Below are 25,936 nucleotides of genomic sequence, written 5' to 3'. Positions count from 1 at the left end.
GGAAGAAGCATTGACCATCTCCCAAAAAAATCACAAATTTTCTGAGGATTCACAAAGGAACCACTCAGAGTTGTTAAAAACTGTGGAGAGAGCATGAAAAGAAAAGAGCAGTTACTCCTAGAAAGAAATTATAACATGGAAGATGTTGAGAAATACATATTTATAAATGGCATATCAAGACCTCTGTCTTAATTTGTAACCCCGGAATACCACCATCCAAAGCCATGAATTTTAAAAATGGGAAGAGGAAACAGATTTTTCATTAAACAAGAAATTATACTATGACATACATTTCTTACAGTAGGTTTTGAGTGCTAGTGTTTAGCAAAAAGAACTCAGACACCTTTTTGGATGTCAGAAATATCCATATTAATTATTTTTCAAGCCACTGCATTTTTTAAATGAAATTGCTTGAATAAACCTATTTCTACAGAGGAGCCAAGTCTTCTACGTGGAGGTTAAGTCCCATATTGTTAGCAGCATATTCCACATAAGCCTACTCACTAGGCTATAGTGAGTGGGCCTTTGAAATTTGTGTTTCTGGCCACCCTGAAAAAAGACACTGTGGATCTCACCCAAATAACAAGCCTCTCAAAATGCCTAGCAAACATTCAAAAAAGAGTTGAACAGAACACTACAAGGTGCTTAAAAAGTTTTAATTACAATTATGATTTAAAATAATAAATAACAGAAACAAGTGAAGTACCTTAACTTTCTTCACCTTAGGTTTTCATTTCCTTAGTAGTAAACTCTAGATAATATGGTCTGTGCAACACAATCCAGTCATCAAATTAATTACAGTATAAATTTCTACTCAATCTGTTTAACTAAGCATTAGTTGGAAAGTTCTTGGGAAACCCTTACCAACATAGTGAAAACCTTCCTTTATATAAATCATTTGAAAGAATATAAGAAAGGGAAGAAATCCATTGAAATTTAGCTCTTAGAAAGCTGATGAATAAGCTAATCTGTTACTGAGTGACTCAACGTTCAACTGTTTAAAATGGCATATGAACAAAACCCCAGGGGAATGCCATTGTTCCGAGTTATTTTCTTTTCTTAATTAACCTGAATGCTATTTTATAAAACTATTATTTTATTTTCTTAGGTATCTTCGATCTGAACACATAAATATGCAAAATATAGAAATATAACAATAACAAACAATTTCCGAAGTTAAAACTTGCACCTTAAATTGGAACTGCAGTAGTGAGAAAATTACTGAAATTAGGCTTCTTTTAGGATATAAATTGAATATGTTAATTTTATTCATCAGAAACAATGGCACAGTGCACATACATACAAAATCCACCAGAAATAAGGGAAGGTCACCAGGCTAATCACTTTGGCTTATTTCCCTTTTCTGTACTCCCATCTGCCTATTTTCTCTGCTCTTCATATTTAAAAGGAACAACTTGAACAAAGTTAGGCCAAAATTGACCCACTTTTTTTTGTTCATTTTAATTAATTTCTTTGTTACTTGCAGCATCTCTGTAATTTCTATACCTTCTACTTCACACATGGTTTCTCTTTAAAGCCAACTAAATTATGTCATGGTTTCTTGCAACTGATGAGAAAACCTGTAACAGTACAGTACAGAATCATCATCACCAGGGATGGATCTTTGCATTCAAATGGTGTTGTATGCAGGACGGGTATCTCTACATTGAGAAACAGGTCACCTTGAGCCTACATGAAATTAGAATTAGCAAATCTGCAGACCAAACTAATAAAAGCAGAAGAGCATGTTTCAATAACATGGTTTCTTAGAAGTGTATTATTTCCACATAATTTTGTGCTAAGATTCATTTCACTTCATAAAAAAATGTAGCACTTTGAATCCTCTCCTCCCAAGCCAGCACAGTCCATGTTTACTTATTAATCAAAGACGTAGAAAAGGAATTTTATCAGTAGGTAAAGTACAGTCATTGGAGAGGAAAGAAAACAACCTAAAGTACAGAAATCAAATCAAGTGCTACAAAAAGTACTCTGTTCTGCTATCAGCAATGCCAACTTTTGAAAAAGAACATTAAAAATTTCTCCAAGATGGAAATGGGAGCCAAAACTCACTGTAGAAACAGACAAACCTGGCAATTTCTTGTAACACAGTTCAGGACCTAATAACAGGCCAATATGTCAGTCAGTTCCTGCAACTGGCAGGAATTTTCAGATCAGTTCAAGAGTGATTGGGGATGCACAGACTACAACAGCTGACAGCTCATGAGGGCTCAGCATGATGAGATGAGCAATGAGGAACCCAAGATAGAGAATGAAATTGGAAGAGATCCTAAATTACAGCTTTCTTTCCCAAACTTACTTCTCCAAACTTTGTTTTATATTTTGGTATGAGAAAAGTATATATAGAAATCTAACAGAGCTTTAATGAGGATTGAATACAGGACAAAGGAGAGATTATGTAAGCAGACCTAACTGGAAAGGGGAAAAAATATAAACAAAGACTTTTTAAAAGATCTGTTTTTAGATTTATTGGCCCCATTCAGAAATCAAATTCCAGCTCTGACCGAACCTGTCTTTCCAGCTACTTTTTGTGCTTGGCAGGTAAGATGCATAGGGAAACAGTTTGACTACAGTTGCCAACCTGAGTTTTATGGGACCATGCTAGACTATCTTAATCACATTCATAGCATTTTGCTTTGGCTTTGTCAAGTCTCTAAGAAGAAGCAGATTTGCAATGCAAGATGACTCAGTGAAAGCAAAAGGAATAGGGAGCCTGCAAACAGACTCTGGTTCTGAAGCAGAAGAGTTGGTATTCCTGGTTATTTCACATGGATGCAAAACAAAATCAAGTGGGAGACAGTTTAGTTCCACTCAGAACTCATATGAGATAATCTGATGGTGGCAAAACAAGTAGCTGGGGCTGGATGCAACTTTCAACCACATGCAGGAGTGTCTGCTCAGTTAAGCAGAGTGCGGCTCTGTTCACTACTCTGAAGTGCATTTCACTGCACAGTTACATTCACATATCCTCCAAGCAGACAACAATGTGCTCTCCTGAAGTCTGTTGTGGTGGGTTCTGAAACCCTTCAATGAAGAACTGCATGAAGGCACTGGATGAAAAAGAAAGACTTAACAGGACCCCCATCCCACTTCCTTGCTGGTGGCTGGAACAAACTTCTGCACCTATATTTCTGAAATTACAGGAGTTCTATCCCATTAGGGCAGTACTATACAGGTGAGCAGAAGAGAACAGCCTGGTTTCTCCAGAAGAAGGGGAGAGAGAAGAAAGATATTGCAAAGCAAGGAATTCTTCATCTTTCCAGCACACCTGCAAAGAGGCTAAACTGGAAAATGTAAATTTGGTAAATAGATGTGGGCAGAGTTTCTGGCAGTGGTAGCCCTACTAACCACTCAGGCAATCTTGTCCAGAAGACAAGAGTGGACAACCGGTACTACAGAAAATTCATATGATAAACTAAATCGCATAGAGCAGTTCCATCATTGCAGTCTTTCTTTCTAAAAAGGGAAAGCATTACACTATCATGTGTCATGCATCCCGGACAGCCGGCAAGGAAAATGTGATGGAAAAGCTTTTTATTCTTGGAGAGATACTATCTTCCATCCTTTCCAGAGCCATAGAGTTTCATAGGGTTAGGAACCTGTCCCAGACAGCGCGGTTTGGAAATTTGCTAGTCTTCACTGGAGAAATGCTAATGAGCACAGCCTTTCACCCAAAACATCTTGCTGTCTGAGGCTCTTGCCAATTTGTTTTTTTGTTTGTTTTAATTAAGAAATAAGTTTGCTCCTCATGCTGAGAAGCAACTGGAGAGCCTGCTATACCAGGGAACAAAGAGAAAACATGAGTCACGTTTGGCAGCATCTGCCATTACACAAAGCATAAGCTGCACTAAAGCCAGTGCTCGCTAAAGCAAGTGAACTAACACAAATAGAGTCTTATCCATCAGCATCACTACATAGGTCAGAGAAGGCAGATGCAGCTTATCAATTTGTTCTGGGATCTTGTATCAAAAGACCTCAGGAAGGCTTTCACTGAATGATTCATAACTCTTGAAATCCCCCAGGCTATTTGAACTGAATAGCAGATGTAGGGATAGATGATATTCCTCTCAGGTAAAGAATGGATTGGCTTTATTGGAAATGCCACCAGATATTCAACGGAAGGAAGAGTACAATTAAGGCTATGCTCTCCCTTTTTCCTGAGGCTATAGGATGGAAACTGGGATGCAGGTCTGCAATCAGAAGCAGTTTTGCCTTTGACCACAAAGAAAACAGTCACAATCTGTATCACTATTCAGCCTGTGTCTAGAGTCATAGCCTGGAATCTGGAGTAAGAAGAAAATAACCACTTAGAAGACCATTTTAGTGCTTCCTTTGGTGCTCCTTTTCTTTCCCAGGTACAAACCCCAAACATTTGAGGTGCATTTGTACACCTCACTCAATAAAAAGGTGCTTTTATATGAAAAAGGATCAAACATAAAAATACTGCAAAAAATTAAATGTGCAAAATTCAGTATAGAGAAGACAGTGAGCAGATGCCTGATTTTCTTATAATAAAAATAAGACAAAATAAATCAAAAATCAGCTAACCATCATTAACAGAAAGAACATAATGCATATCATAGAATCACTAAGGTTGGAAAATATCTTTAAGATCATCAACTCCAACTGTTAATCCTGTACCACCACCATCAAACTATGTCCTCAAGTGCCATATCCACACATTTTTTGGAATACTTCCAGGGATAGTGACTTAATCACTTCCCTAGGCAGTCTGTTACAATGCTCTCTAACCCCTTATGTGAAAATATTTTTCCTAATACCTAATCTAAGCCTCCTCTGGTAGAACTTGGAGCCCTTTCTTAACCTGTCATTTGTCACCTGGGAGAAGAGGTAATGAAAAAGTGCAGACCTGAAGACAGGTGAGATACAAAATATAAAGACAAAAACTCTTTGATTGAGATAGTGCTGTATAAAAACAAGAGTGAGAGCACTGAACTCTTACTTTGGTGATAAAAGTAGGTTTCCTAAGCTTAAATGATGGGATCTGCATCAAATAGGTGGAGAAGGCTTCTCTGTGGAAGAGTACATACTCTAGGAAGAAGTGAGGCAGGGAATACAGAGATGGGGTATTAAGTTGAAGGGATTCACAAGTACATACATAAAATTACCTTGTTTCTGTTTGGGAGACCCTGGATAGAAGGATGCACAGAGGTATTGTGCACCATATAACAATAAAACAGGTAGTATCAATCCTCCCATACACACATAGCAAAGTTGACAGTCTACTGCCAACAAATCTACATTAAATGTAACTACGTAAAGCAAACTTAGTTTTCTGGATGCCTGGTTATCTTTCCTATTTATCCACATACATATTTATGCCACCAGGGCATATTTAACAACCATTCTTTCTTTACATCTATGTGCGTATCTACACAGGCATGGATAAGTCAGAAGCACTTATGTCTTCTGGTCTTCCTTCCAGTTATGTAACAGTTAAGCAATGTCTTCAGTTGTTACCCCTCTAAACTCTTCTTCTGATCCTACCTCACTTACAGTTTGCTACATCTTGTTTTCATTATGCTGTAAAACTGAAGCAGTGGAGGAGGAGGGCTGTAAGAAAACCATTGGTTCAATCAAGAGGCCCTCAAAATAGCAAATACATTTTATTGAGCTCTTTTCGTAGAAGCCATGCTCTTCTGAAAAGTTAACAAAGGAAGTTTTGACTCTTTCCCGATGGAATGAAATTTAATTTTTCACATACATATAGATATCAGAAATAGATGTTTGATTTCTTATAAATACATCCAAAACCAATTAACTGTGCCATAAACATAGTTCTGTTTTTATGAGTGTCATATCTTTTGCTGATTGAGTGCCAAAATCTCTTCTCAACCATTTCACTTCCAAGACAAATTGTCAGTATCCCCAGTGGCATGTATTAATTTATAGATGAGCAGGATCTTCATGGGATTACCAGCTGTTCTTCACATTTACATCCTTTGCCAAGATAATATTTCATAATGTTTTCTTGAACCACTCAATTACATGGAAAAGCCTCTGTAATGACCAGTCCTTGGCTCACCTTGCTCTCTTGTGGAAATACCATTAAAGCATAATTCTATTGGTTGGAAAAACATATGTGAAGATATAAGAGTTCTCTTGGAAATACTTGGCTCCTTGTGCAAGGAGCAATAGGATCTGCATAGAGCCATATCTCTCTAGCACATTTACCAGCATTGTTTTCAGGATTATCATGTTAACTCTAGACCAATCTATTGTGTGAAGTACTTCTCATTTGACACATAAAACATGACCTATATTCCAAAAAGCTTTCTGCATAAGTGTAAAGGAGAGATGAGGCAACATGCCTGCAGACCAGAGAGAAAAAAGAAGCACCACAGCTGTGCTGGGTTGTGTACAAGTAGCCCAGCTCCCACCTAGGTTTGCAGAAACAGAGTTTTAAGTAGGTTTTAAAAGGAAGGTTGTTGCTGTGCCCTGTCTGTTTGCAAAGAATTTTCCTAAAGTGTAAGGCCCTAACTGAGAGAGATCAGAAAGGAACTTTTAAGTCTAGGAATTTGGTATTGGGGAATGGAGAGATGGAAGGCGAGTGAGTATGCCAAGATGTGTACATGATAAGAAAGGAACAGGTTATTAAGGAATTTGCAAGTGAAAATAAAGACCTTACCTTTAATAGAGCAAAAGACAGAGGCATGGCTTGGGGAATGAAAAAATACAACTGAAGTGATAGATGAGAAAAATGATCCCTGCAGTAAAGTTTGGTACATCTGAGTGGCAGGACTGCACTCCTTTCTCACAAAGAAGCATTTAGTTCAGCGTCTCTGCTGAATCCAGAGGGGTTACTTTTGTGAGTTAAGAGTCTCCTGTGCCAGATAGAGCTCCATGAACTTTAGTGTGCTTCCTACTGAACTGCATTTATCTGAAGAATTCAGTTTTAGGCAATTCATGTCAAAAAGAGCATAGACCAGAGACCAGAAACAAAAAAATATCATGGGTATAGAAAATGTTGATTGTAAAGGAAAACTAGGTGAAGTAGGACTATTAATCTAGAAGAGTGGGCTGCAACCTGAGAGTAATTTCCAAATGTATGTTATAATGAGAAAAGAAACAATCTTTTTTCCACAGCTGAGAAGGACAAGAGGAAATTATTTTAATGTGCAAGAAACTTCAAGATTGTACTTTCAAGAATGTAATTTTTAATGTTAAAACATAGCCAAACAATGGTTGCAGGGTGAGATTGTGGGGTCTCTGTCATGAGATGTCTTCAAGAAGAGAGCATACAAACATCTCTCAGAAGTGATATAGATCCACCTGATCCTACACTGTGGCCAAGGAAATGAAATATAGAATATAACTTACAGGAATTCTTTAAAGCCTTTTTTTTTTATCTCTTGCTTTATTAACCTTCAAATAACCAGTTTATAACTTGTAATACGAGGTATTCTTCATTATTTGATCAGTACAATTAGATTTATATAATCAAATTTTACTTCTGTAACCTCACTTAAAATATTGTTTCATGAATCTGAATACTGTGCTGTGCTTTTTCAAGTGTCTTTTACTGATTAAAATAAGAGTAAGTTAGAAAGCTGAGACCTGAAATGGATCATTACTCTTCAGGTCTTGTTTTACAACTACTTCACACACTGACAATGGCAGATGTGGTACAGAAGTTTTTCTTGCAAGATAGGAAACAGTAAAGCTGTGATAGAATGGGATAAATAAAGAAATGAGTGTTACCTGGGATCAGTTTTGTCCCAAGGAGTAAAATGAAAAAACTCTCCAGCAAAATGAACCATTATTATAGTAATTGTTGCTGATTCCGAACTATCATCTTTCCTATAAATTAAGCCAAAAAGATAAACAAAACCATCATATTTTAATTTGAAAATAACTTTTAAAAAGCCCAAAGACTACCTAGTTCCCAGTAGGTCATGTTCTTAAATAACTATGGCTACACTTTAAATGGAAATTTGATGTTTCTTATTTCTTCAAATGCGACTTTACATTCAAGTTCTGTGGGGACTGTAATATTTTCAAGAAATTAAGTTTCCTGGACAGTTGGAAGTGATTGACCTTTATGATACTTTGAGATTTTAGTGGGGTTGAGGAACTACAAAAAGAAAATACCAAAAGACTCAAATTTGGAAAACACTATTCCCATTCATGTCACCAAACTCACTACAGATACTTGAAAAGCAATGATTAAAAATAGCTAGACTAGATGCATGTGTGTCAAGCTGCAAGTGTTCCCAGAGGGTAATCACACAGATGTCCAAGCTCACACAACGGAAATTACAAGGCAGGGTGCCTGCCACTAAAGAGACATTTTTCCTTCACACAGAAAAATGCTGAGGCCTTGTTCACACAGATTAAACCTTTCCAGTCCCTGAGGGTCCTTATTCTAGCAAGAACTGTGGGATAAATAAAGACAGAGAATCTAAAAAGAAACAATTCTTCCAAATAAACCAAAACAACATTATTGGAAATCTAAATACTAACAAATCGCTGCTGAGGTCAGGATGCTGCTTTTAGTTCCCATGCCAAATCTTCCAAAATCAACACTGTGGTTTGGCTGTATGTTATCAATAACTGCTTGCCATGCATTCATCTGACATGACTCACTGACACTCAGCTTCCTTCCTGCACTTCCTTTGGCTCTCAAACATAGCTCTGTATTCAAACTTAATTAGTACTGAAGTCACACACTGGCCTCTCGAAGCAGCACTGAGTCAAGCCCAGAGCTCACACAGGCAGAAGCTGACAAGTAGGAATGGCCATGCACACTGGTAATGTGCCTGGCTTTGAGAGCCTGCCAGGGATACAGAAAGAGCATGAAATTATTAAAATCTGAATTTCAAAATCAATATTAATGCTGGGTAAATGTGTCTGAATGAATCTCTCTGCCTTGTGTGCAAACACACAAATGCAGCTGAGAAGCCAGGCCATATGGCTCAGGCAGCTCAACATTTACACTGCTAATCTGCACAGTAATAGTCTTTAGCTCTTAAACTTTCTCACTTTAATCATGAGCACATGACACATTTTTTGTGGTTTTAAGAACTTCAGATTATGACCCAAATAGAAGTTTTACATAATTTATTTGAGAAACCAGTAGATAGCCAGGAAATTTTGTTGGGACACCAGACAATACAAGAGGCACTGTCTCTGCCAGTCTATGAATTTCATTATTTTGGCAGGCAGGAAATACTAGCCTGCAGCTGAAAAGAGAAAGGAAAAAAAAATAAAGGAGTGCAAATAGCAAGTTACTACTGAAGATGTCAATGCAAAGCAGTTGCTTTCAGGGAAAAGGAAGGCTGATTTCCAAGCTACTTTGTTGAATGTATGTTGTTATTTGGAACAACTATTTATTACAGACATGTTTGCCAGAGAAGTACAGCAAACATTAAGTATAATATAAAAACAAACAAAAAAGGTGCTCTGCAATTTCTGTTTCTGGAGACAGCTTTGAACTGGCTTTGCTACTGCTAAATGCTTTATACCAAAAGCTTTTTAGGTTCTTAATTCTTTACAAACACTAAGTAAAAATAGACATCTGCCCTTGAGTCTTAAGCCAACATAAAATATTTACAAGGATGGCATGACAACCAGCATGCTTCAGTTTCTGTAAGAAGTTGGAATTCCCCTGATAAGTAGAGGTTCTGTGAAGTGTTATCACACTATTTATATCAAGTGTTATAAATGAAATTCTTATGCTAAGGTACATGTATCCAAAGAAAATACAGCCTACTTAAACAATATTTTTGCCCTTGATTTTCATACAAATTAGCTTTTTCATCTGACAGCAAGTTCTTTATGATTATTCTGCAATTATTTCTAATTTCTCTGAAGCAGCACATTAACTAAACAGAAATAAATTATCTTCCATGGTGAATAAACTGACTCTATATATATGAAATCATTTGTACTAGAGTAAAAATGTGAAGTAGTCCTATTCTAAGTTTTCTGAGGGATGAGGGACCTGAGTGGTGACTCATGACCATGCCACAGGTGAAGTACAGAGATCAGATCCATACAGATCCTTATGAAGCAATGTTGGATGCCTGTGTTATATATTCCTATATCATAATCACATGACAACAGGGTGCAGAGACACCCCAGTGGCTCTGGGTGATGTTAGCCAAATAAAGTCCAGTTTTCAACCTCACTCTCAGTCCTGGATCTGTCAGCAAAGCTGGCAATAGAGAAGTAAGGATGCAGAATGTGTGAGGACAGTCATGGAACAAGAAAAATTATAAAGAAGACATACAATAGACCAGAAAGAGATTTTAGTGAAGAGCTGAAACAAGAGACAATACATTATCAATGTACTGTGAATAATCAATTATCTAAAAGTTGGGAACCTAAGGTCTACATGCTTGCAATGCTGCTGAACTTTCCCCTGGGCATGGTGCTCTGAGGCCTTGAAGAAATTCCTGCAGAAGGGCTCCTGCAAAGCTCCATGGGAACAAATGTATACCTGGATCTGCAGGACTAGAATTAAAGCCTTCATTTGTACAGTGTCTTCTTACACAATATTGACAACACTGTTCTCAAATATTCAAGTAGCAACAATTTTGCCTGCTTGTGCATTATGTGCAAAGTAATTTTAAGTAACAAATACATGTCTTAAATCATTGGTCCCAACAGTGAGCCTATAATGTAGCAATGATTTGCAAAACAATTGAAGAGAACCTTCGGAGGAGCAGTTAATATTGGATGTTGTGTATCATCAATATACTCACTCAAAAGCCATGAATCAAACAGAACAAATAAACCACCAATTCCAATAAACCACCAGAATCTTCTTGGGAGGTAAAAAAAAACAACAAGAAAAAAAGACAATCTTCCACAATAAAAGCCACTATGCATGAAAATCCCAGATTTACCTTTTGTCTTTCAATATGCAAAGTTCATCGAGAGTTCTTTGGATAATGTAGGGCTAAACAGAGAAAATAGAGCCTTCACCACAGTCATCAGTAGAATTGCTGCATTCTTTAAAGGTGTTGCAATTTTGTGCCAAAGTCTGCTGGAGCTCATTGTGCTGAAGGACGTTCAGGGACTGAACTGCCTCTAGTAAACCACTATGCCTTATGCTTTACCTGTGCATGCCCCAAAAGCCCAGTGCCCACTGCCTGGCTATGTTCATCCCGAAAACTGTATGCTTTGCTGAGGAGTCAATTTTGATCTTTACAATATGAGATTCAGGGCATTAATAGTTTTCAATATTAAAATCAGCCTAACAGGACATTGGCAAAATGTCACGTAAATACACAGGCTCATTTCCACACTAAGCAGCATTATCATCAGGAGAAGTCTGGGGGGAGGAAATGCTGAGAAAGGAAACTTGGAACCAGAAGTCATTACAGTCATAACTCATACACAAGACAAAGCAAAGTGTTTATTTTAAAAATTATTTAGAGTGAGATATGCCTGAACACATAATTTCCCCAGAGACAGCTGGGTCTCTGACAAGCACTTAAAACACCCATGCTCCTGGGATAAATTTTATTGAAGACAAAAGGCTACCATGTTGATTACCATGAGAAGGAGAATAATTGATTTTCAAAAGTACATGATTTCTGGAAGTTCAAGCTGGTCTAGAAAAGTGGTAGCATATGGCAAATGTGATAGACACTGCTGAGGATCTGGCCTTGTCTCTTAGGATTCAGTTAGAATTTAACAAAAGCAGACTTAGTGAGAAAATGGTACAATTTAGTAATTTTGAGTCATTTGCTGCAGGAAAAACAAAACAAAACCAGCAGATAGCAAGCAAACAAAGCCCTAAATCCCAAGCCATCTTTACTATGGTTGCTTTTCTTCTCCTGCAGGCATGGTGCATGAACTGCACAAGTCTGAAAAGTTTAAATAGTTTGGAATCAGAACCTGTCTTTCCCACCCTTAACTGCAACTCAGTCTTGTTCTAGCTTCTCTCAGAAGGAAGACCCATATGAGGTCTTCTCCTCACATAGCTGCCCTCATATCTCGCTGGGAGCTTCAATGAAGGCAAATCTGCCAAGTATGGGGCAGATACCATCCAACAGGGCCACTTCATCATTCCTAGCAATCCATTGCCCTTATTTATATCCAGATGTGTCTATGGCTCATCACCAGTTATTTTTTATCATATTGTTACCTCTAAGGCTTCCAAAATTCCTACACAGTTCCAACCGTACTGGCTATCACACTAAAACTCAGCCTTTTTCGTACCCAAGGAGTTGTGCCAATTGTTTTTGCCAGTCCATCTTCTACATGTGCACATCCTGCAGTGGATGTGAGAGCTGAGCATGCTGCTGACGATATGGCAAATCTAATTGTAAAATTACAGTCATCTGAAAGGGAAAGCCGAACTTTCATATGCCTAAGGGGAGTGGTTTGACAAATATATATGCAGATGGAAGCATATCAAGAGCAAACAGCTAGTCATTCACAGAATAAATATTCCCACAATACGTGCATAACGAGGAGTGATGGTAGAGCATGCAAAGCAGATGGCTGATCTGTGCAGCTAAATATGTGGGTCCCAGCAGCCTCATTTATGCTTACATTTTCCATTTTTTTGACCCCAAAGAATGAAAATGACAAAACAAGCCATAAAAACAAAACACTGCCCCCTCCCCCTACCCTCTTTTCCCCAAAAGCAAAACCAAAAAGATGCCAGCCAAAGCCACAGAGAACGAACAGGCCGTTCCAGGAGATGACCTGCTGCTCCAATGAATAAGAACTGCCAGATGATACACACTGGAAATCAGCATGACCCAGGATCAGCTGTGTTGAAATGCCTACCACAGCTGTGTACCTGTCACTCAGACTGGGGGAACTGTTATCCTTAAGACCCTACAGCTGAGTGAGGGATCTTCTTAGATCCAGATGACTTTGCTTTGCAAATGCAACCTTTGCAGACAGAACAGGTTATAAACTGGGAGCCTGTCAACTATATTATTGGGATGCTGACTCACTATAAAGTACAACTACACTCATTTTAATGTGTATTAAAGTACCCTGAATGCCTCAGACAGCAATGTTCAAGATGTACCTTATTGTATTGTAAGTTTCAAGGAGCAAATAGTATTCTAGATAATGGTATCTTTCATATTCTGGGTTAGGTAGGAAGAAGCAAAAAAGTGTTGCTGGGAGTGCACAAGAACTCTCTTGTTCTTGTTACTGATGGTGCAGGACTGAAGATGAAAAGACCTGACTGATCGTTTCAGTACTGTGAGAGACCTCATGGAGGAAGCTGGGCAATCACTTCCATTCTGACCTTCTGCCTTCCAGCTGTAGAATGAGGATAGTGACCTTCTTGGGTCTGAAAACAAATATTGCAATCCACCTCTTTGCATGTGGCTATCTTTCTCCTGACAAAGCAAGCAGGGAATGCAAACATTCCAGAATCAGATGAAATGTATTATTACAGAAATGCCTGTCAGGAAACACTGGATATGAACTCAGTCGTATATACAGGTCTCTACAATAAAATGCTAATCATCACTGGTTTATAGTTGAAAAGGTCTCATGTCTGCTTATGGACAATGAAAATAATACAGTCATTCAAATCTTCATTCAAGAAGTAGGAAAGGGTACACATTTCAGTGCTTTGCCCTCTTATTTCTTTCATGGTGATTTTTCAAAGCTATAGAAAATTTACAGCTTGGTATGCTGTAAAATTTGTTTTCAGCAAACCATCTCTCCAAATTACTGAGTATTTCAGATGTGCCATATGGTACATAATTTTGGTTTCCCACATAATTTTTGTTTACCCCATAATGAACTTGATCTTTAGAGCTGGAGAATGTCTGATATCAGTAATTCCTTTAAGAGCTTGAGGGGACCTTTTTAACATAAATTTTAGTATCCTAGAGTATTACATTTCTTAAAGGGGAAAACTTCCACAGGCTTGTTTAATATAAGAATGTCTACCATGCACATTCACTTCCTATCAATGTGGTTTGATATCAAGATTGGCCCACATGATTTTATTGTCCGGGAAATCTGGACCTACTCTAGTCTTCACTGCAGGTTTGTAGTTTAGTCTGAGATTATGCATTAAGTCTTGGAATTAATCTCTATTATTGAACCTCATGGTCTTGGAATTCATCTCTATTGTTGAACCTCATGAACTTCTGATGTGGTGAAAAAAATTAATCTTGTATTTCAACCACTATAGGCTGTATCTCAAATGATCTGGGAATTATGGATATTTAACAGATATGATACATATTTCTCAAAAAAGATCATATCATGTGCATACCTGCTGTGAATAAGGCAGAAGTATACTTCCTTTGACAGCATTCTCCAGATAGCCCACCCAAACTAGGGATGTACACTCCCTGGACACCATCCCCTCAGCCACTGTGAGAAAGGCTGAATTACTTCTTTTGCAATCTCCTTTGTAAGACTCCCCACTAAAGATCAGTCTTGTCCAATAGGCAGTGACTGGGTAGGCAGCTTGGCCACAAACTTCCAACGCAGCTACAGCAGGGAAAAAATTTACTGTCCCAATGTACTTTGTGTTAGACAGTCAACAAAACCCACCATACTCTCATTTGCCACATCCAAAGAGAATGGCATTGCAGGACAACAGTGCCAGTGAAGAGGAATGGAGCCACAGGTATGACAGCCATGCCTCTGGGGAGCAAAAAATGTTTTTGTTTCCCCAAGAGGCACAAGCTATTCTTGCTGATGGGATTTCAATCAGTTCACAGGAGCTAGAACTCCACATCACAGAGGCGTACGCAGCTAGACAGTTAGGCATCAAAATCAGCTCTCTCAGTGTAAAAGAACAGGCCAGCCAGTAGAACATAAGCATAGTCAAGCTAGATGTCTTAAGGAGCCCTCTCAAAGAGGTGCATACAAAAAAAACCCCAGTGATTAGTAGAAAAAGTCCTTCTTCTGATATGTCTTAATAAAAATATACCCTGAGGAGAGAAATGCCAATAAATCAACACAGAGCTACCTACTTCCCAAAACTTCTGAAGAGACTGTAACAAAGGGAGGATCCTTAATTAAGCAAAGTCAACAGCTCTGCAAGCCTCTGTCAGCAAAGAATCAGACAATCCTGACCCTGGGTTGAATTCCTACTGTGATACAAAGACTTAAATGAAACTTCAGATATACTGTCAGAAAACAACACTTAAAGAAAGCAGGCAGGAAATTCTTGAGGCTTCGATACAGGTACAGCTTGGGGATTAAAACTCATTATAACCATTTATTGCCAAAATTTATTTTTCTTCTTTTTATATTGCTACAAGGGATAGGGCTAGGGTGAAAAAGACACTCAGATCAGGTTCCCTGTTTAAAGAGTTCATTAAGAAGTAAGGGTACAATCATACCATGTTATACTTTGAGTTTATGTTGTTTAAGCTCTCGCTAAATTCACTGCAAACAGATTGACCGACTGGCTGAAAAGGCAGGACAATACAGAACACAGTCTTTAAGAATACAAGGATTTGCATCTCAAAATGCTCCAACTGTACAGTCCAGGACCACTGCTGTCTAGAAAGACAGTGATGTCTGACATCAAAGCACAGTTGTGTTAGAATTGCACTGCCTGAGCAAGGAGCAAGGAATAATTTACAGAGTCATGACTATAGATAGACTGCTCATTAGGCAGATTATCTGAGTTGAAATTTCAAGAACCTTTAGTAAACTATTTTTATACATGAATCAAGGACGACTCCATTAAAAAACTCCAGTGATCAAAAGAGGTCAAGGCTTTGGATTTCGCACTGCATCCTGAGCTGGTGTGTCAGCAGAGTGATGCCTTGCACTGCTGGGAGCAGCTCCCTCCCCACGCTGATCCAGAGGGAAGAGTGCCACCTGCTGAGGTCCTGCCAGCCTTCCTGCTTCAATTCTCTTATCATCTCTGTCACTCTGTCCACATCCACCCTCCTCTGCCTGTGTGATATTCCAGAGTACTTGGGGTACCATGTGCCTTCTATCAATAGAGCTTCCCACTGTGCTGCAGTGAGTCAAGGGAGTGAGGAGACATTCAGCCTAGGAACTTCAAAGAGAATAAGATTCCCTTTTCACCTGAATCAGGCTGCAAATCTCCTGAGAACCAATCTGGCAGGAACTGTGTTTTGATTAATTATCTGTTTATCTGTACAGGGATCCTTCTTAGTGTAGGCACAACCTTGGATTAGTTTTAGTCAATTTACACAAACAAATGAACCACATTTCTTAGGATACTCAAGGAGTAAGAAAAACATGCTACAGGAATTAATATCACTAATATCAATGGAACTGTGACTTTTGCAACCATGATTGCAGAGAAGATGATAGTGAACATGAAGGATAATATCCATGTCAGTGTCTGTGCAACTTGCCAGTCCTGTGGGCATTACAGAAAGCCCAGATTTTGCTACGGCCTCAACTGCTAAAAGTCCTTTTGGTGTTTTCTCCAGATGAACTTGTGAGACATGTAACTAGCTCTGAACATGCTCAAATTCATATTTAGTGTGCAGGTTGAGACACTAGATGAAACAAGGGGTCTAGAAACCAGGACCTACAAGAAAAAGTTAGATGAACCACATTGACCTGCAGAGGGAAGGCAGAAGGCAAAGAACAAGAACATAGCATGTTCTGCATACTGGTGATGAACACAAGAATATATTTTACACTATGAAAGCATAGTAAAACTTTCTAATGATCAATGGGGCACTGAAATGTATTATTAGAACAGACTTTATAGTCTGTTAGTAGGGGTCTTAAAAAATATGTTGGAGAAACTTACATCTGGGTGACACAGGTATAGGTGGTTCTGATGCGGCAAAGGGGAATAGCCTAAAAGTCCTCTTGAGGTCTCTCAGACTGCAGTTCCTCTCTGAGGCTGTGCAAACTCTGTTTCAGTGCAAACTCACAGTCCGAGATGCAAACTCCAATTTTTTAGCTCAAGATCAAAGACATGAAAGCTCTTCTGGAAATATTCAGCCTAATTTGCAGCCTTCTGGCTAAACCCAAAATGTTCTCAAGTGAGTTGTGAATCTGAAAATTTCTATTAGGACATTTTGCTTTAAAGAAGCTCCAGACACTTTTATTTCTGGGCACTTTGGTTTTGTTAATAATTAGTTACTGTAAATTTTAATGCAATGCATGACATACCAATTTAAAGGTCATCATTATGACACATGGCTGCTTCAGATAATATATGAACTTTCTCCTACAGTGAGTTATCAGCAAACCCCATCTAACAATTAAACTCAAAATCATTCTGTATTGAGTTCTGGGAATTTACAAAAAAAGGCCCTATGAGTGGTAGCAAGATACAAAACTTCAAATATTTTTTTTTTAAGTTGTACTTTCCTTGTGTAAGTGCACATCCTTTCACAAAGGGCTACATGCACTCCAGGAAAGGGGGTGGCAGTTGGGCAAAACTGCCTCCTCCCAGTAGAAGCACAAGAAAAAGTTGCACCTTAAGAGGGATTATCTTTGTTAAAGAGATGGGATGCACAAATTGCTCCATTCATTTGCATAAAAAATGCTTTCCCTGTGCATTGTGCCAGCCTGTGTCTCTGGTGTGTTATACATGGAAGCTCCTTCTTCCTCAGCGTGGGAAACAGGCATGAGCAGCCTACAGGCTCTCCAGAGTACAAAGAGACAGAGGCTGGTATTATGAGAGACCTTTGCACCACTGCTTAAGTGGGACCAGGGGTCTGACTCTGCCCAAGCTCTGAAATGCCACAGAAGCACTTTGTCAGCACAGGCAGGACACATTTTTAATTCTACATCTCTCGTAATATTTGAATCTCTTTGCTTTGCTCTTGCTGTGAACAACAATTATAAAAGTCAAAGGCTCCGTCTCAATCATGTGCTGTCTGATCAACATGTGAAACTGCTGGGAAAACCCTGCCTGAATAAAAATTACAGAAGTACTAACACAGAAGCCAAGATGAAGAAAATGAGTAATAGCAACTCAAAAAGAGGCATTATGATAAAATGATGACATAGAATATACTCACTCTTTGGTTTTTTTGTTTTTTTTTTTTTTTCATCCTGTTGTAACAAATATATCACAGAGCCAGAAAAAAGAAAATGCAAACTCCTGACCAGATGGACAGACAGGTAAGGTATGCCTGTACATACTTCCGTGAAGAAAACTGTGCTCAACCAATCCCACAAGTAAAAATACAAGAGACAGCCTCATAGGGTTGAACCCAGCACATTCCTGCCATTCTCATCCATGGGAGCTGGCACACTCTATCATCTATTCTTTCCTCTGACCGCTATAAAACACAGTAGAAAATTGTACTGTCACTCAGTTACATAAACTGTGTGTTGCATCTAAAAGCATAAGCCCAAAAAAACATGCAAAGAAAAGAAAAGAGAGGGAAATTGTTTCCCTTTTTCACTTCACTGAGTACAAAGTTATCTGCATGGAAGTGAAGTTCTCTCTCCTTATACTTGGATAGGCTTGGTATAATTTACTGGTATGGTTTCCAATCACCTCTTGCTATGCATGCATAGAGATTCTTATTTTGACAACTTGAATCTCATATCTACAGACAAAGAGCCAGGACATTTCAGTTTGTCTTGAAGAGGAATACATTTCTGAGGCTCTGTGCTATCACTAAGTCAGCAAATGTAGTGTTTATTATTAGCAAGACTGTACTACTATGAAATGAACTTGTGTTCCTGCAAACAGTGTTATCAGAAATAAAACACTAAAGTGTTTCTGCAAAATCATTCAGTCAGAAGATCTGAAAATTAACATAACAACAAATTTCATTCTAGAGTATTTAAATTTACATATGATAAATATGTCTATAAAAGTCAAGTAGCACACAGAGGATTAGTTTGGGATGTAGATACTAATTAATCAATGCCAGCCTGCAACTCTTATTTTGTCACTACAGCTGGATCTAGAAGGCAAATCTCACTGTGTGAGTTTGGGACAGTTATAATGAAAAAGGGATTGGGCTGGCTGAGAAAAGTGCTCACTCAATAAATTTTGCTGGCAGTCTCTGCTCATGGGGTTTTGGCAAAATCACCACCAAGCCCAGCTGCTCTGCTGCTACTGCCATCCCTGGTGGACCTGCTGGATGCCCTTGCAGAGGTGGGTGACCTCTATTTTCCAACTGCTCCTGTGGTTCCTCCCTTGTTCAAAGCTTTTCTTGCAATATAAACAGACATTATCGGTTTGAACTACATAAATAGCCATGTAATGCCAAGCAATAAAAATAAGCAATTCTAACCTCCTCCCAATACAGATTTGAATTTCATATACCTTTTGAACTACATTAAATGAACTTTATTCCAAAATCACTTGGAAACCTCAATTTTACTTTATACTGTATATAAAAAAATGCATATAAATTATCTTGTCTACACCCATCAGAGAATAATTAAATGTTTTAAAATTATTTTTCAGTGGCATTTTATGAATAAGACAGCTCTTTCCTTTCCTACATAGATAGCTCAATGAATTTTAAAAATAAAATATACAAAGTATGTCCCTAGCCTCCAGGTAATCCTTATGAAAACTAAATTAAAATAATGAATTTGATGCAAAGTACTGTTTTAAAAGGATACCATTAATGTACTTTGAAATTAAATAAATATTTTCATAGATCAAGTGATTTAACCATAGCAGTTCAAAGTAAATTTAAATGCTGCATAGCTACATTAGGATTACCACCTTCAGCTGGCGGCAACATTTTTGTCAAAAAAAAAAAAAAAAAAAAAAAAAAAAAAAGGTGCTTCGCAATTAACTAAAAAAATAAATTGTATTTGGTCTGGCTGAGATGGAGTTAATTTCCCCAAAATTAGCCCTCAATAGGACTGTGCTTTGTAGCTAGAAAGGTGTTGATAACATGGCAGTATTTTGGCTACTGCTGAGCAGCCCTTGAACAGCACCAAGGCTCTCTCCAGCCTTACCCCCTGACTCTCAAAGGCCAGTGGGCTGGGGGTGGACAAGATCTTCAGAGGGGACACAGCTGGGACAGCTAACCCAGGCTTGCCAAAGGGATATTCCGTACCATATGATGCCTACTCAGCAATAAAAGCTAAGATAAAAAAGGAGTGAGCAGGGAAGGGCCTTTGTATTTATGACATCTGTCTTCCAAAGCAACCATTACATGTGCTGAACCCCTGCTTCCCTAGGCTGAACACTGGCTCCTAATGGGAAGTAGAGAATAAATATTTTGTTTTCTTTTGCTTCTGAATGCACAACCTTTTCTTTTGCTTTATTAAAGTGCCTTTATCTTGACCCACAAGTTTTTTTTCTTTCATGTAATTTCCCCACTGAAGGAGCTGACTGTTGGGATGAGGGACAAAAAGGAAAAGAAATTAGCTATGCTGGGTTCTTACTTTTGTTAGGAGCACACTGTCCATAGCTCTGTCAAGTGCACTGGAAACAAAGCAGATGAGAAATCCTGGAGTATTATAGATATTGGAATATACAGCTCTCAGAGAGGAAAAGAGGCATCTACCCTTTACTCCCTATTGATTTTCTTTAGAGTTAGTACAAGCTCTTCCTGGGCAATAAATTCTTCCTGGGCAATGAATACCAAAAAGCTAGTTAGTCTTAAAGGAGAGAAGATTCTGTCTTACAGGAGCACTTGAATCCCAGAAATGACTGCAAGTCTAGAGTGCTCCTGGGAAAGAAGGGTGTCTCAATGTCCTCATTGTGCAGGCAGGGCAGAGGAAGAACAGGAAGGCAGCCATCCTGTTCAGAGGGACAGAAACCCCCATATGGGGATATACTCGAAGTGGGGTGGGTCACCTGACCTGACTACTTCAGCATAACACTGTCCCAGTGAGACACTGGTGAGATTAAGTACTGAACACAAGAAAAAAGGTTCTGCAAAGACAGAGTTTCAAGCTACCTGCATCTGTACTGGAGAGCTATTTTACTGACATAATTAATAGCAACGTTAAGGATAAAGAAGAAAGCAATTCACATGACTAAAGGACACAGTTTGAAATTTGTTTTTCCAAGAATAGGAATGCTGGAGTTAGCATTCTTTATGAGGAAGGATGGTCTGGTAAGCAAAACCAGAGACTGTATATGGGATTCTGCTCTTGACTATGTTGCAACCAATCAGTTAGTTTTGAGACTTTGAGAAAGTCAGTGAAAACCTGATTTCTGCAAAAATTTCTCTTCTGCATGAGCGATGTAACTTTAACAAATGCATTTATTTGAAGTATAGACAAAAATCTTCAGCACCAACATGGCCAAATAATTGTGTCTTCAAACACACTACATCTTTGAGGAAAGAGAACATCGAATGCCATGCCTTCATCATACAGGTCTAGGCTTCTTACTTCATCTTCTTGCACTTTGGGAGTCATACATAGTAGCCCAGAACCAAGATGGGCATAAGAAATCTTTGCTCAGATATTGCACAAGTCTTCTTGGGGCTTTACTATCAATTTTGTCAATGGGGGGGGCAAAGTCAGAGTAAAGCATGATATGCATAATATTCACCTTGGAAAACACATCCTTCTAGATAATGGATGCAGCTGTTGCTATACATTCTACCATGAACTGATACATTTATGACTATATCCAGCAATGACAGTGAGTGAAACTTATTTTGGAGTCAGGTTTAGGCACTTGTAATCTCAGATGTAAAACTAAGACTGCTTACATATTTTGTGGAGAAATGAAGGATCAGCTCAGAGCTTATAAATATCTTAAGATCCTCAAAATTCCAAAGAATGCTAGTGAAAGTAAAAACTGTTATGAATTGTCACATTATAACCTTTTCTGCCATGGATGTTGGCAGCTATCTGATAAAAGGCTTGTCGCACATGCTCACTAATGGAATCATCTCTGATCCCTGGTCGTCACAGACCAGAAATATTGAACAAGGAGCACACAGAAACACGATTCTGACTTTGCTTCAGCTGTTTTTATTTTTTAATTTCTTGGCTCTAAACATGATCAGAGGGTCAGAAAAGCATTACACTTACTACAGAGAGATAATAGCCTTAGATTACTACCTTATTAGTTTTATATTTCTAAACAATGTCAGAAGATATCAGACATCCTTGGAACCTCTGACCTAAACTGTGAAACACCATTTATAGCATCAACTAGTGTTTATCAGGAAAAAAAAAAAAATCCTAAAAGGAATCATAAACACTTCAGTCATGCAGATTACAAGACAGTTTTGTTCCTCATTTTCTGAATCAAGTGTCTTAGCACAGATGAACTATAGTTCACTAACAGTTTAAATGAAAGAAGCAGTTTGCCCTGCCTCATCTCCAGCCACTCTGACTCTCTCTTGCACCAGTCTGAGCAGTGAATCAGACTGAGAATCCAGACTAAAACACATCTCAAAACTGTAAAGTAATTAATTTTAACCCTGTTTATTTAATATGTTCAAGCCATTTGTCAAATCAAAGCATAAGAAATCAAAACTGTACTCCTCAACTCAAAAAGAAAACAAAATGCAAACTTAAAACAGATAAAGGATAAAGCTCTTTTTACCAATACATAAAGTTTTATTTTCTCGCTCGTTCCCAGATTGCATAGTGTGGAGCATACTGTGATACCTGCAAGAGCTAGTGTGTGTTTACTGATGGGTTTTTCAAATGTCCAGTAGACTCCTCTAAGTTAGACTATTGAAGTTTTCTCTGCTCAGAGCATAGAGGCAGGCACTGCCCATCAAATGCCAGATGGCAATTTATATGCCCTGGGAGGGATTTAGTTTGTCTAGCTCTAAGCACTGATGCCCTGGGCAGTCACTTCTTCAAATACTTGACCAAGAAACATCAGCACTTTCGGGGCATGTTGCATGTCAAGAAGAGACCTCCATTCTATCGACTACTTCAAGCCAAGGCATGTCTTGCTGCAGATGGGCTATTTCCTCTCCATTAATGGAAGCTATATAATGTATACATGGATTTACAAATCCCAGCAATTGTAAGGTGAAACTTTGCTGTTTGTTTCTAAGCATGTGACTTCCCTGCCAAGTACATTTTTCCTGTAGAACCTCAAAAAGAAAGTTTCAGTGAAGCAGCCTTGGCAGGGGAAGGACAGGAGACATCAGCCCTAAACCCATGATTTGCTGTTTTATTCCACAAAATTATCATAAGAAGTGCAAGTCATAAAAACAGGCATAAAAACAGCATACCTACTGTGACAAGTTTGCCAAAGGACCATCATTGTACCTTTTAGGTTTTTGCCCTAGTTGGTATCTGTGAAAAATGTGCAGCTAACATCACTGCCTTGTATTGAGAATTGAACAACTGTGTGCTCACTAATCTCTGCATATCATTCCTGAATTGAAGCATCCCTGCTATTTCTAGAACTGCTCTCTGTTATATTTGCTAATGTCAATAATTTATGGAGTATTTGTTTCTTTAAATGCCTTCGGTATATGAGCTTCTGGGGCGTGGATACAGATAAGTTCTTCTGGACCTTCTGACTCACAAAAAATTGAAAGAGAAGAAAAATTTGATCATCAAAATACAAGAGGTCTAATCTACCTCAGTGTTACTCCCAAGTTATGTATTATAGCATCTGGATCATGGGAGTTAAAGAGCTGCAGCCTGGGTGTAACACAGAAGGAATTAGACCTTTTTTCATTTGGTCCCACCCCATTTACTATAAAAAAAGCAACTTCAGTATATCTTTTTTTAAAAATATGGAATAAGCAGTGAAAATCTGCGTATTGGAGAGATATGACAGACTAATGCAGACTGCATGCTTGGAGCTAGACATAACATTATTTGAATTTGCATGAAAAAGACCACCAAAAGCAGCACTTTGAAGGAAGTAAAATTACCAGCTCCCCTGAATGACATTTGCAAACACCAGTTTCAACATTTATTCCTAATTTAAAGCATTGTAAATTAAAAAGCAGATCACTAATTTCTCAATAAATTCTTGTCTTCAGTAGTTTTTCTAGAGTTGCTGGTGCCCTAAGAAACATTTGCACTTTCTGCATTACCCTGCTCTTAGTCCAGCATACAAAAATGTTTGGTACGATGCACAGACTGTACTTATGAGGATTCGTAGAACTGCTTTTTATCATGCTAGTATTTCCTGATTTTCAACAAAAAGAAAAAAAAAAAAAAGCAGACTTCAGAGAAGGAAAAAAACCTCAAAACTTAATTTCTCTGCCTTTTCTCCCACACATCACTAGGCAAACAGTATTACTGAAACACCACTTTGAAAATATTTACATAGTACTAGTGGGAAGGCAGCTAAGCTGTGATACTTCTATATGCCTGAATATTTGGCCAAGGTAAAAAACAAATAAAGTTGGCAAGTTTCTTTTTAATTAATTCTGTTATCTATTCCAACTAGAATAAGGAACAAATCAGAACAAATGTTCATGCTTTTGCAGAAATGGAAAATAGCAAACCTATTCTCCAAGGAAAGGAAATAGCTAGTGGGAAGACAATAATGTTTTCAATTAGCAAGTGAGTGAAGCCAACCTTCAAATTTCCTTTTCAGTGCACAGGAGTAGGTTCATTTAATGAAATAGAGAATTTTTATGGTGGTATGCATATCATTCTTTGGTAGATGAATATGACAGTATTCAAGATATCTTGAATGTAATAGATTTTTCTTTAATCCAAATTGCACAGATAACTTAAAATAAGGACCTTGTTCGGGGAAAGAGAGCTGCTGAGATATTGGCTTAATGTGTAAACACTACTAACACCTATTGGCTTAGGGATAGGAGGAAAAGAGGATGGCAAATGTGATGCCAATGTCTGAAAATGCCTCTGAGGTCATTTGTGGAAGAGATGCTAGTAGAACTGATACATGCGGCAGAAAACTGCCAGAAAGTATGCCTAAGAACACATGGACAGTAACACAGGATAACGGGTTAGAATAACTGGGATTTTGGAGACCAACTTCTTTGAATGATCATGCAGATACAGGCAATTTGACTGCTACACTTCCATTTCAAAAAGCTTCTGATGAATTTGACCATCAAACTCAAACTATGCTATGAAGGGGGAACTACAAAAAAGATGCCAAGAAATAAAAATGGATTTCCATTGCTACCTAAAAATGTAAAAAGAAGTGTAAAATCATTGATTATTTTCTTTTAGAGTGGAGGATATTACCTAGCAGTCTCACAGATACGTTTTCAGTACACTCACAAATGAACTGGAAAATGGAGGAATAAAAAGGGACAGAGTTTTCTGATGATAGTCAACTACAGAGGTTAATAAAAACAAAAACTGACTGCATATTGCTGCAAGAGGACCTCATGATATTGAATGATTGCAAAATAACCAGAAACATGTAAACCAATAATAAAGATAATCCTCTACAAGATGCCTGAGATTCAGTTTTTGCCAGTACAAGAATTACAGCCAAAATAATAATTCAGTAACAAATTTACAATAACAAAAAGGTGTTGTATCACCTACTCCACAACTGAACTTTGGAAATCATTGCTACGAGACACTGAATATCAAAAGAACAAATGGCAAAAGGCCAACTAGAGTAAAAAAAGACTCTTAGGGACTATTAATTATAAAAAAGCAATACAGTGTCTGTCTTCAATGTACCTGTGTGATAAATATCTCAAAGGAAGTTGAGATGGCTTACTATCTATTTACTCTGTCCTTACACTTCTCTCCTGAACATCCAACACTGGCCACTGGCAAAGAAAGGATACAGGGCTATAAGTACTTTTGATTCAACCCAGTGCAGCCACTTTTTATGTTGTATGATGATCACAAGTAATTTAAAAAAAGGGAGACAGAAACCATTTACATTTCCAAATGAAGACACTGATCCTAAAGTAGCTTACATTTAGCTATTGGGAAAGTAAATCAGAGCCTTTTAAGAAAACCTTCTGATGGATTTTGACAGACTTTGATTGCAGGCTACAGCCATCACCTTGTTTAAAAAAAGCCCCGAGTAAATATTTCTGTTATTGGTTAGAAATAGGATTTAACCAAAACTCCAGAGCTGAGCATTCAGGCTTGCAGAGAATGCAGTGCTGAATTCACCATGAATTGG

General features: G+C 38.1%; 1 protein-coding gene across 8 annotated transcripts in view; it reads right to left on the bottom strand.

The window, feature by feature from the left end:
* STARD13 (StAR related lipid transfer domain containing 13) overlaps positions 1 to 25,936 on the bottom strand; it is a 285,778-nt gene that overhangs the window by 181,019 nt on the left and 78,823 nt on the right. The window lies entirely within an intron of this gene.

This window comes from Lonchura striata, chromosome 1 (genome assembly GCF_050655825.1).
Source record: "Lonchura striata isolate lonStrDom1 chromosome 1, ASM5065582v1, whole genome shotgun sequence".
In the NCBI taxonomy this organism is placed as follows: domain Eukaryota; kingdom Metazoa; phylum Chordata; class Aves; order Passeriformes; family Estrildidae; genus Lonchura; species Lonchura striata.
The sequence above is the reverse complement of the archived record's forward strand: the minus strand, read 5'-3'. Positions and strand labels throughout refer to the sequence as shown.